Source organism: Phoxinus phoxinus, assembly GCF_949152265.1.
Source record: "Phoxinus phoxinus genome assembly, chromosome: 9".
Classification (NCBI taxonomy): Eukaryota; Metazoa; Chordata; class Actinopteri; order Cypriniformes; family Leuciscidae; genus Phoxinus; species Phoxinus phoxinus.
The window spans coordinates 31717492-31731117 of NC_136884.1; the positions used below are offsets into that span (position 1 = coordinate 31717492).

Sequence of the window (13626 nt, forward strand, 5' to 3'; positions counted from 1 at the left end):
GTCGATCATACATTGTTATTTTTGTGTTAAAGGAGAACTCCGGTGCAAAATGAACCTTTGGTCTAATTACACATTGTTACCTAGTCAACCGTTATCTGAGATTTGTTTTCATGATTATCGAATGTAAATAGTTTTATCTCTAAAAACAGTTTAGCCTATAACGCTAGTATAACGCTAGTATATGGGGCATGGAGTAATGACAAATAAAAATCGCTTGTTAATACCACTAACAAGGCTCAAAATAGCCCCACACTAACACGGTAGCATAATGAGGGTCCCTACATGCAAACCGAAGCATTGAGAACTTTGACAGTGTCCAGACAGTTTAATAAGAAGATATTTTATACATACAGTCAACTTCACGTATACAAGCAGAATCCATCTTGGAAAAACAGACTCTATCAATCGATCTACGAACCACCAATCCAAATGCGCTGGACCATATGAGATTCTACACAGTTCAGCGCATTTGGATCGGTGGTTCGTAGATCGATTGATAGAGTCTGTTTTTCCAAGATGGATTCTGCTTATATACGTGAAGTTGACTGTATGTATAAAATATCTTCTTATTAAACTGTCTGGACACTGTCAAAGTTCTCAATGCTTCGGTTTGAAGGTAGGGACCTTCATTATGCTACCGTGTTAGTGTGGGGCTATTTTGAGCCTTGTTAGTGGTATTAACAAGCGATTTTTATTTGTCATTACTCTACGCCCCATATACTAGCGTTATACTAGCGTTATAGGCTAAACTGTTTTTAGAGATAAAACTATTTACATTCGATAATCATGAAAACAAATCTCAGATAACGGTTGACTAGGTAACAATGTGTAATTAGACCAAAGGTTCATTTTGCACCGGAGTTCTCCTTTAAGAGTGTGGTAAAACACCCTTACGAGCCCCTTTGCTCTTGTACCGCTCCGCTACATAAACATGAATATGGAATACAATTTAATTACTGCCTGATGAAAATTGTACTATTTCAACCGCTATTTAAAGCGGTTTATTTATTTACCGGGGGAATTTCTTGCTTTTCAACCACGGTAAGAAAAAACCCATACCAGCCCTAGTAGACGGTAATGTTTTCTCTTGGTTCATCTCAGTCAGTATGAATTAATTTTGATATATAAGTCACACCTGACTATAAGTCGCAGGACCAGCAAAACTATGAAAAAAAGTGTGACTTATAGTCCGGAAAATACGGTACTTGCTTTTCTGGACCTTTGTGGAAAATGTCAGGAATAAGGCCCAGGAGAGGTAAAAAAAAATAAGAAAAAGTAGGCTGTATATTATTCATCAATGTGTAAAGACAAGGGTGGATTTGTAGCAAAATATATCAATTTATTCAAAGGTAAATTACACAGACCTATGTTTAAGTCAGGGATTTCCAACCCTGCTCTAAATCTTTAGTTAAAACTTTTCTCTGACTAATCAGACTAATTCTTTGTTAGGTCGGGGAGTGTTCACCACTTCTCACTTTCATAAAGGAGATTTTCTGATTGAATATTGAGGAGAGGTCATAAAGAAAGAAGAATATGAAAGAAGACTCAAATTATATGACAATTCACTCGAAGTGTTTTTATTTGAATTCAGTTTTAATGGAAAACAATTATGGTATGTATATGGCTTTATTTAATGTACAATGTCTTACAAATATATGGAGTTCTAAGTCAACCAGAAATACAAACTGCATTTTCCGCAGGTAATAGCAACAGTAATAGTAAACTAGTGACTTGCATTTACGTATTGTGTAATTTAGTCTGTTATTATACCTTTAGTTATAGTAGCATTATGTTTTTTAATGTTTCAGGGTTGATGCTGCCAAAAGAAAATTTCTCTTTAGGGCGTCTTGTGAATGATGATCACATGAACCCCAACAGCTAAATGAAAATTATCACAGTGGACAAAAAGCCCCATTTGTGTTTATTTGCTATAAAGGACATTAGTACTGGGGAAGAAATCAGTTATAACCATGGGGATTCTGAATGGCCATGGAGACACCAGGTATAGATAACACTTATTTCTTAAATGTTATTTTGCTATAAACAATTATTCAAACATAAGCTTTAATCATGATGAGAATTTGTGTTATTTAATAACTAAAGTATACTTTGTTGTTAATCTACGCAGGTAACTTCGCAGACTGAAGAACCTGCCTCACTCGTCTGTGGAGATGGGAGTAAAACATCACAGATGGTAATTGTGAAGTGTGTGTGTAACCTATGATGGTCTTAATCAGGGTAAATTAATTCCGCTCCTAGAGAGCCACTGTCCTTCAGAGAGTTGTGCCCATTTCACACCGCACGTGTAAGCAATGCGTAAGCAACATGTATTTTGTTGGCACCTAAGAGCAATCACATAGCATACGTAAGCAGCAGTGCAGCCATCATTTCAGAGCCAAGTCTATTTTTATTCCGCTGCTCATGCTGATTGGGGTATATGCGTAAGTAGCGATGACATATTTCCGCCAAAATCTGAGCCAGCTTTGTTCCATCCTTTGTTCCATCCAGTAATATTAGCATGTTGCGTTAATAAGGAACAATGGCGCTTTTCAGTCAGTCGATTCAAGATGCACTTGGGATTGCAGTTAACAAAGTGAGTTTAGTCATCCACACAGAAGTCATACATCAACAACAGTAAAAGGAGAAGGGCTTCAAGCTATACATTTCATTCGACATTCACAATTATGAAAAAAAGGAAAAAGTATTGCATCACACGTCAATCACTCTCTCTTAAAGGATTAGTTCACTTTTAAAATGAAAATTCTGTCATCATATACTCACCCTTAAGTTGTTTTAAACCTGTATGAATTTCTTTCCTCTGCTGAACACAAAGGAAGATATTTAGAAGAATGTCAGTAACCAGACAGTTTTTGGTTCCCAATGACTGCCATAGTATATTTTTTCCCTACTATGGCAGTCATTGGGAACCAAAAACTGTCTGGTTACTGGCATTCTTCTAAATATCTTCCTTTGTGTTCAGCAGAGGAAAGAAATTCATACAGGTTTAAAACAACTTAAGGGTGAGTATATGATGACAGAATTTTCATTTTAAAAGTGAACTAATCCTTTAAGGTGAATAAACCCTTTATGCTCCCACATCATCAATACAATGCTTACAGCTTTTACTGCTTTGCAGTGTAAAACAGGCGTTTCTCTTATTGGACCACAAATTGTGTTTTATGTCCTCATGTTTACTGTTGATGTCATGTTGTGGGCATGGCCGCGGGAAGTAGGGGTGCTGAGGGTGCTGCAGCACCCCCTGACGACAGCTGTTTCACTACATTGGCATTTAAGATGACATTACTTTAAATAACTTTCAACATGTTTTTAAAAACACCTTCTACCTTTATAAAATTACTCTAAAGATTATTTCGTTTTGATATGTTGTCGAATATGGTTTTATAACTAAAAGAAATGTATATAGCCTACCAAAAGGCAAAAGCCGATCCCGCATGGAGTAACACTGCTGAGGACCAGCATCTCAGAACTCATTTGACACTCATTTAATGCATGATCTTGTTCACTCAGACGTCGGTGAAAAAATTTAATAGATGTCTTGATTAAAGCATTCTTTGGCTTTAGGAGAACGTGTTTTTCCATCCCACTCTTTTCCATTGTTTTTCAGTGTGAACGCACTCGTGTTTAACTGTTGCGCTACATATTTAGAAGACGCTTTTATCCAAAAAAGGAACAAAGCAATTCGTCAAATGTCATTCATAATACGGATTAGACAATAGTAATACAGGGCTAAGATTATCACAAATAAACACAAGATTTTGACGCATATCCAAGGGTTTGTGGCGGGGAGTGTGAAGCGCGCACTGCATGGCACGGAGGCGCGGGCGCGAACTCCTATCAACAGTGAAACAACTTCTATAGTTGTTTTTAACCGTGAAAATACTCTATAATTTCTGGTCATACAGAAAATAATAATACATTATTCGTAACTACTTTTATTTGTGTAAACTCACAATAACAAGAAAACGTTGTGCGTTTGTAAAATAAAATAAAACAATCATGCCGCGCTTTCATGATCTCCGTGAACTGGAGCGCGAGAACTGAAATAAAATATAGCCTATGCCTATGTAGGCTAAAGCTTGAAATGTCCACTTTAAAACGAACAAATTCGAATCGAAAGCTAATAGGCTACATTTTGTTCTGATTATGTAATCCGTATGAAAGGTGCATTTCTCTTAAGGCGCATCCACTTACCCAGATAGCAATGAGTCGGCGGACCACCGGCGGTGCTCCGGAGGCAGTAGAAGCGTCAGAATGGCGTAATCGCAAACACGTTTGCGGGCGCACCGCTGGCGGCAGCCGCTTTTTAAAAGCGGCAGCCGCCTTCCTACCGCCTTCGTTCCGCGGCCGGCCCGCAGGCCAACCGCCGTTCCGACACCGTTATACCGAAGGCGGCCCTTCCGCGGCCCGTCGGAGGCAAGCGCTGTTTGAGCGATCTGCCGCCGCTTATTGAATATATATTTTTTATATTTATAGCATGCAGTTTTAACAAGGATAATGATTGATCAAACCAGACAAATTTACATTTGACGTTTTATTTCCACATTTCAAAGTACAGTAACTGTCATTAAAACAAAATTTGTAAGATCACTTAAATATATATATATATATATATATATATATATATATATATATATATATATATATATATATATAGACACGATACAAAACATGCAGGTTTCCAAATAAATGTTGGTAAAAAAAAAACAGCCTTGCAAGTCAATTATAGCACTTGCAATAATTGTTAATAATATAAAGAGGTCAGCTCTAAGATGAAAAGAATTACCAGTAAACATTATAACAAGTAATGAGGATATTTGGTACCAAAGAAAGTGCAGGATAGCAAATAAATCAAGATATAACATCACATTTTCAAGCCATTTCTAACAATAGGATAAGTGGTAGCCTAATAATTTAGAGTAAAGCTCTGGACTAGAATATACCATTATAATGGCATTGCTGACCTGGGGCACAAGATTTACACTGTGCTGCAATAAGATCTGTCTCTAGTATCTGTGATAAACAAAACTTGACGTGTATATATACATGTATAAAATGTATATATAAAAATACTAAGGTAAAAACAGTAGTAGAAAAGACCATTATAACTACAATGCTGACCTGAGGCACAAGTATTTGCAAGCTATATTTAACAATAGAATAGTTAAGCACGGTAACAAATGAAATAAGCAGCAAATAGTATTTAAAGTAATTGAGATCCTTGGTAATGCAGGGTCAGGGGGAGAATAAAAAAAATAAAAAAAGAAAGTTAGTTCCACAGTGAACAGTGTGGATTGGGTGAGTAGTCTGGCGCTTCTTGATGTTACTGACTGCAGGATAAAGTAAGTGTTACAGTTGTCAGTGATGCTGGGGTGTCAGTAGTCAGCCTAGGTTTAAGGGGTTGGCTGTGGGTCCCTCTCAGCTGTGCGGCGCCTTTTTCCGCCTTCACGGTCAGATGCTCCTTTCAGGTAACGCGTAACATTAACCTGGACCGCCTCATCAGTGGCATCCTGGGTTGCCGGGTTCTTCCGGATGGCCCCTGTAGAAAATACAGATGTGTCATGCCATTCAAATGGAATAAGGCCATACACATCTACTTAAATATAAAAAAAAAATATTCAACTTACTTTGAACAATGGTCTTCAGGAACAGGTCTCTAAAACATGCTTTATCCCCTACACCAGTCCAGGTTGTATTAATGGAAAGCGGATTAGAGAATATACTCTGAAGCATTCGCCACACTGTTGTCTTTAGGTCCCTCCCACATTAGATAGCCAAAAACCGAAGCTGAAAATCCAAAAAAGTGTTACAAATTACATTTTTCTGAAGCTTCTCATAATTAAATATAAAATGTGACAGGCTGTGGATTCAGACTGTAGAATAGGCAGTGTACAATCTTAATTTGACTTTTTAGATTACCCTACGGCGTTATAAACGAAAGCAGCACACTTACAAATCGTTCCTGGAGCTCTTTATCCTGCCTCAAACTATCGTCAAGCAACGCCAAATTTTCCTGGGTGTCTAGGGGGAGTAACAGATCCCCTGGCAGAGATAACTCTCCAACAGACACATTGGCACTGAAATGTTGCAGCATAGTGTCCATTTTGTGGTCCATGTGGCACAACATCGCCAAACTCTCCAAGACGTCGCAGCATTAGGGTCTGATCTGCACCTACAGGGGTTCCCGGAATAATAGAATAAAATAGTTAGTCCTGGTCCCTCAACTACTAAACTATGACATTACTATCTAGGTCTACTACATGTACAGGTGGGCCCCAGTGGGAATTAAACCAACAACTACAGGTGTTGTTTGCAAGTTGTACCTGATTGCCCAGTGCGAGCAAACGTCTTCAACATTGTCCCAGCTTGCTTCACCTGCTCTTGAAGTGAGCCACTGTCATCCGAAGCTACAAATTTAAAGGCATATGATAGTTTTGAACCTACATCACACACAAAAAAGTAAAATTTAAGAAAGAGTGGATGTTCTCACCTACTCGTGCATTGCTTTCCCTTAGAGCTTGGTTCTCCTCCCTCAGGGCTCGGTTTTCATTCCGGAGTCTCTGGAAATCTACATAAAAAAATAAAAGGCACTATTTTCAATACTGTTAAAACACTGGCCATTAAGACATAGGCCTAGAATATACCTTCATAGCTGAAAACTTCATGGTGAACACAAGATGCCAGGGGAGTCCAAGGACCAATAACGGAGTGATTACTTTCCCCTATTGATAATCATTGACGTAAAAATATGTTCGAAGTTATTGCATACATTTAATGAATTGGACTTAAATGTAACACTTAGTTTAGCGCAAAATCCTTCTCCTTTTGGCCCAGTAACTAGACATTGTGACTAACGAAGCATTTACCTTTAAAGCCAAAACGATTGTCCAACAGTAGGTCTCATGGGTGAAGATAACCAGTTATGCTCTGGTCAAGGTATCTGCAAGAAAATGTGAACAAAGCCGCATTGTTAACGTTAGGAATATACAGTAGCTATGCTGTGGGAGACAAAACTGATCAGCCAAACGTGAAACAGTGAAATTGTTAAAAAATAAAATGTATTCATTGAGTGTACGTTAGTGATTAAAGTGAAAACAGAATTGTCCTCAAACATAAAAAGTACAGAATTAGAAATCACAATAGCCTTAAATCCAGTACAGTAACACACAGCACAACACTTGCTAGCCACTGTAGCTACACGGTGAACTGAACTAGCCGCATATTTGTTCGGACAAAAAAATAAATTAAAAACACCTATATACATCATTCTGTTTTGTTAGAAAACACCAGAAGTTAAACTTAGTCTTTCTATATGTAAAATAGTAAAATTTCTACGTGTACTAGGCTAGCAACATTGCTTAACCTCAACAAAGGTTAAAAAACAGCATGTGCTAGCTAACACTTGCTAGCACCTCTAGCTAACGTTACTGGACTAGCAGCATTGTTCAGGCAAACAAAATAATTTAAATTACCTATACATCGTTATTTTTTATAAGAAAACACCAAAAGTTAAACTTAGATGCAACTTTAAAGCTTTGGCCACCTAACGTTACTGTAGCTAGTTATATTTCTACATGTAACGTTACTAGCAACATTGCGTAAACAAGGCTGAACAAAGATGACGTTACAGATTTTAAATATATAAACTAAAAACAATGTAAACATGCTATTGCGTTACACAAAAAGGAAACATGTACTTACTTAAACGATGGTAGTCGATGACTTCGCTAGTTAGCAAACTGCAGGCTGTAACGTATTAAATACTGACAGTAACTCGCGATTGAGCGGCGACCTTCTTCTTCTTCTTCTTCTTCTTTCCAATTTTACGGCGGTTGGCATCCAGCTTTTTGGTGCGAGCGGCGACCTGCTGCGAATGTGCTCGGGAGGGGCTAGCCTCAGTGGCTCCAGTGCGTCATCGACAGTAGGGGCGGGGAGGGGCCAGGAGCTATTTCACAAAACAATCAGCGCAGCTCTGAAGCCAGAGGAGAATTTAGAGTTTTTCCTTCCTTCAGGTCAAAACAGGGTTTTGATATTACCATGGTTGCACTTGCAAATGAATACAAATATATCAAGTAGGCCATACCTTTGGCCATGTTGCAGATGTATTTCACTGTTCACTGATTAGTCAGGCATTGGTAAAAAGTCTAACTTCATCAATTTATTCTGCTAAATTGTTCATACCATGAATGAAATATCTATTTTAAACCTAATCAGAATCAGAAAGTTATTTATTGCAAGTAAGTAAGTAACTTAAGTTTTACAAAATGAATTATTTTTGGTTTATTGGTGCATGTCTCAATTGTGCATAAATCAAAGAAATGTAAACAATTTTCACCTAAGTGCATAAAATAATTTTGATATATTTTACATATAATCACTTCAGAGTTTCAACGTCATTTAAATGTAATTTCCTAAACCTTACCTTATGGAATCAAGAGTCAGGATTTAAACCCTAATGGCTTTGGAGCAAAAAAAAAAAAAAGCTATAATTTAGGCTATTATGATTTTATAATCGCTTCAAATGTGACAAGTTAAAATGCTGTCAGTTCCACTAACTCCCAACATGCGTTTGCAACATGGCTGGTCGATTTGAGAGTAGAAATCTGTATTTCAAAGCGGCTTGCCGCCAGCTGGCCGCGGTCCATTAGACGGAGGCAACCGCCAGAGAAAATGAAGCAGTCGGCCCGCCGGCTATTCGGCGGCGGCATCTCGCATAAAATGAGAGTGACGTATTCGGCGGCAAACGTTGTATCCCCGCCAGCGGGACGCACCTATAGCCGACAGCTTAGGGCCGGCGGCAAAAAGAAGCTGTGTGGATATTTTTTGCTATCTGGGTAACAGCTGAGATGGAGATGTGTTTTTAGCCGACACTGATTTAGAAAACAATAGTGTATTAATAAACAATTCAAATGCCTCGTTATTTTTTCAGACACATTTATTATCATTAGCCTATAAATCGCCTTTCTGTGGTTACAGAGACATAGGCCCCCATTCTCATTCAGCACTGCGGGAAAAATATAATTTCCAGGTTCTAATTTTGTCTTAGAAAAATAGTAAAATCAAAAAAAAAAATCTATATTAATTTGTGAATATTTTAAATGTTTAATAAAGGGACAATAAGTCATAAACAAAAATTCGTCTATATTTTTTTTTTTTGCGCAGCATTCGGTCTAGCCTACAGTTCAAATTAAAATTGTGTTGGTCAACTTAGCGTTTTAAAAATACAACAACCATTTTCGTTTTGGATAAGTGCCCTGGATATAAGCCTACCTCTCTATCTCTCTTAAATATTTTTGTTCTCTCTGTTTTGTCATTTAGTAAACTTTATAGATTTCAACCATATTATTCCTTCTTGAGTCTCTTTAACAAGAACTTAGATTAATGTATGAATTGAATAGTGATTTTGTGACCTATGATGAGGGAAGAACCATGATACCCTTGGTAGTATCAAATGATAGCCTATAGCGATGTCATCAGGATACACACACCGGTAGGCAGTGGCCATCCTTACCTGGTGACCACCACCAGAATTTATAGTTTACCCACCTCTTTTTTTGGTTGCGCTCGCGTCTCGCGCATGACACAGCGTTCTCAAAACGCAGGACTCTAGTTAAAATAAGTTAAACTAAAACGCGCCTCGAGACCTTGCGTTTTTCCCTCTTCCACTGCCCGCGTTTGGCATCTCGCATTTTCGCTTTGAAAGATTATGCATTCTGTGTGAACCGGCACATAGTAACTCAACTGAGCATGTATCATAATGTAAGATGCAGCTTTTTGTGCTGTGTTTTTAAAATGTATCATGAGTTCTGAGCGTTCTCACATAACTCTGTCCTCATTCCTTTGTATGGTCATCTTTTTGTTTGGGCTTTTTAATATTATGACTTTGTTAAAAAAATTCTCTACCGTCACCACCCCGCAATATCAAGCCCCGCCCCATTAAGCCCCGCCCCCAGCACCCCCTAGATAAAATATGTTCCCGCGCCTCTGGTTGTGGGGGTGAAGATCCAGGTTTCTGTTACTACAGTCAGATTGAGATATGTGTTGTGTTTTATGTCTTCATATTTACGGTTGATGTCATGGGGCCCCTTCTTCCCTTGCAGTAGTCACCCATATATTTTATTAAACAGATATAATTCATGCATTTCCATGTAATCAGATTTCACAAACGTAATTCCTATCGACCATCTTACTTAGGCCCCGTTTACACGATGGGAAAACGCAGACATTTCTCTGCGTTTTGGCCTGTCATTTACACGAAAACGCCGTTTTTATCCCAGAAAACGATTATTTCTAAAAACTCCGGCCAAAGTGGAGATTTCTGAAAACGCCGGTTATATGTTGTCGTGTCAACTGGGAGAAACGGGGTTTTAGGTTCTCTCTTGTCGATTCTGAGGATTCTGATTGGCTTGCATGGCTTTATCCTTCTCCCTACACTGGGAGGTTTAGCATAGTTATAAAGGCGCTCGACGGCGTATTTATGCGGGTTGTGTGCACGATGTTATTATTGAAAACGGAGGGGGAGAAATATTCGTTTCTCTAAATACCCGGCTATGTGTAAATGTGGCCTTAGGTGGCATATTATATGAAATTTCCAAAAGGGAAATGGGGGCTTCTAAGAGTTCTTGTTGTTTGTTTATTTTAGGGATGCAAAGATCTTTGAAAAAGTATTTTCCAATGTACTTTGTGGATCTATAAATGAGCTATATAGTTTTTCATAATATTGTCTAGACAATCCCCATTTATTTTTTTGTTTTCTGTTATTTTGCATCCCGAGGGATCTTTAATCGCTGGGATATATCCTTTTATGAACGTCTTTTTAACTATCCTAGCCAGAAGGCAGTTAGATTTATTACCCATTTAAAAAATCTTTGTCTTGCAAATAATATATCCCTATCTGCCTTCCTAGTGAGCAATTGGTTTAATTGAGCTCTCAGAGATTTAAGTTCAACAAGAAGTTGGCCTGATTTTTGAGGAGTAAAACTGTTTTTCTATTGTGATAATTCTCTTTTCCAGTTTCATTTGCGTCAGATATATTTCAGATATTGCGTCCTTTTTTTTTTTTTACTAGTGAAGACAATTATCATTCCTCTAAAAAAAGCTTCCCATATTGTTCTAGGATCCATTCCATTTGTATCATTACATTGAAAATATACATTTGTCTGTTCTTTAAAATAATCAACTAATTTCTCATCAAGGAGATGGAAGGGATTGAGTTTCCATATCCAGGATTGATAATTAGGTTGAGGTGGTAACATAGTAACAGTTACAGGTGCATGGTCTGATAGAGTCATCGGGCCTATGTTTGATCTCTCAGCCAGTCTTATAATCTGATTTCAGAAGAATATGTAATCAATACGTGAAGCAGTTTTATGTGGATAGGAATAAAATGTATAAGCCTTAACAGTAGGGTATAAAAACATCCATATATCAGTCAGACCAAGCTCCTGACATGAGGTTTTAATAATATTATCAATTTTAGGGGCTGTGAGTCACCCCCCAGGATTACATTGTTACAGTCTAGATTCGCTATTTTATTATAAACCTGAGCAAAGTATTCTTCATCATATGTATTTGCTATCACAACCTCTTCTCCATACAATAGGCCCTTTATTATGACCATTCTACCTTCTTTATCAGAATAGCTTGTTTGTAATTGAAATGGTAAATTTTTGTGGATCAGAATTATTATGCCACACTTTTTGGAGGAGAAAGACGAGTAATAAAGTTGTCCAACCCAGTCTCTGCCAAATTTCAAATGGGTATCTTGTAGTAGAGCAATATGAATTTTGTCCCTATTTAAAATATTTAGGATCTTTTTCCGTTTAACAACATTATTGACACCCTTTACATTCTAAGTACATATCCTTATGCCTAAATTATAGGTACTACTCATTTACACTGCAAAGAGGAAATGAGTAAGAGGGTAAACCATAACTGCTTGAAACATAAACAAAAAGAAAAGGAAAAAAAGAAAGAAAAGAAAACACACTCCTGCATTAAAACAGAACTGTGCAGATATACAGTTTGTTTTTAGCCCCAAACACGAACAGGGGATGTAACTGTCACAGGTCGGGATGGGCCAAGCTAGACTGCACCCACCCCTGAACCAGGACCACCTTGAGGAGCGTGTCAGGGACGAGTCAGAGGCAGAGATAAAAGAAATAACAAGTTTATTTGAATTTAAAAGTAATTTGAAAATCCTAAACTAAAATCTTCTCTCCCTTCTTCTTCCCAGGAGTCCAGGCGACACCGTGACCAGTAATGGACGGGTGTGTACCACACAGGTGAGTAGAGGGATCGGGGCTCACCTCCTTCTGGCGCTGGTGCCAGACCCACAGTGGTAAGTATCGGACAGGTGAGTATCGCAGGTGAGTAGGTGGTCGGGGCCCCCTTCCTTCGAGCGCTGAGGACAAGCTCACAGTGGTAAGTGGTGGACAGGTAGGTATCACAGGCGAGTAAATGGTCAGGGCTCGCTTCCTCCTGGCGCTGGTAACAAGCTCACAGTGGTAAGTAGTGGACAGGTAGGTATCACAGGCGAGTAGGGGGGTCGGGGCTCACCTCTTTCTGGCGCTGGTGCCCAGCTCACGGTGGTAAGTAATGGACAGGGGGGGGATCTCACAGGCTCCGGTCGCAGGCTGAGCGGAGCTTTCCTTGGAACAGACAGAATCAACGCTTCCCACAAAAGGTGAACAGTTCTCACATGGATTGCAGGAGACAGATACTTCGTGCCATACAGGTAGCCCTCGGGGTTGCGGCAGACTCAAGGTCACAAGCTGAACGGGGCTTTCGCTGGGGCGGACAGAATCAAAAGCCACACGCAGGAGTAAACAATTCTCATCTGTGTTGCAGGGGACAGACACTCCACGCTATGCAGGTGGGCTTCAGAGCCGCAGCGGACTCAAGTTACAAGCTGAGCGGGGCTTTCACTGGGATAGACAGAATCAAAGCTTCAAGCAGAAGTAAACAGTTCTCATATGTGTTACAGGGGGCAGACACTTCACGCTATGCAGGTGGGCTTCAGAGCCGCAGCGGACTCAAAGTTACAAGCTGAACGGGACTTCCGCTGGGGCAGACAGAATCAAAGCTTACGCAGCAGTAAACCATTCTCACATATGTTGCAGGGGACAGACAGAATCCAAGCTTCAAGCAGAAGTAAACAGTTCTCACATGTGTTGCAGGGGACAGGCACTTCACGCTATGCAGGTGGGCTTTAGAGCCACAGCAGACTCAAAGTTACAAGCTGAGCGGGGCTTCCGCTGGGACAGACAGAATCAAACTTCAAGCAGCAGTAAACTGTTCTCACAGGTGTTGCAGGGACAGGCCATGTGACCTCATCACGGATCTGGATTAATCCTCCACACCTGATGTCGATTCCTCATCACGGTCGGCAAGGCAACCGGTACACATTGGCACAAGGGGGCGGTGTCTCCTTGTTATGGTCCCGGAGGAAACACAAATCCCAGCGAAACTTTGTTCCGCTCTCTTGTTCGAAACACCGTGACATAACATTGTGAGAAAACAAAAAAATATAGCATTTGTGGACCTCTCACATTCGCTGGCTGATCCTGTTAAAGGTAACGTTAGCCAGAAAACTAGCGATTTCTTTTT

At 39.3% G+C, this 13626-nt stretch overlaps 1 long non-coding RNA gene across 1 annotated transcript; it reads right to left on the minus strand.

Annotated features, from left to right (window-relative positions):
- Positions 1 to 4690: 4690 nt before the first annotated feature.
- LOC307004688 lies at positions 4691 to 8327 on the minus strand. The gene is made up of 8 exons (XR_013799103.1): positions 7720 to 8327; positions 6885 to 6958; positions 6663 to 6740; positions 6509 to 6586; positions 6342 to 6425; positions 5972 to 6190; positions 5646 to 5805; positions 4691 to 5557 (listed from the first exon to the last, which is right to left on the minus strand). It is a non-coding gene; the product is annotated as an uncharacterized lncRNA (long non-coding RNA).
- Between the last annotated feature and the right edge of the window lie 5299 nt (positions 8328 to 13626).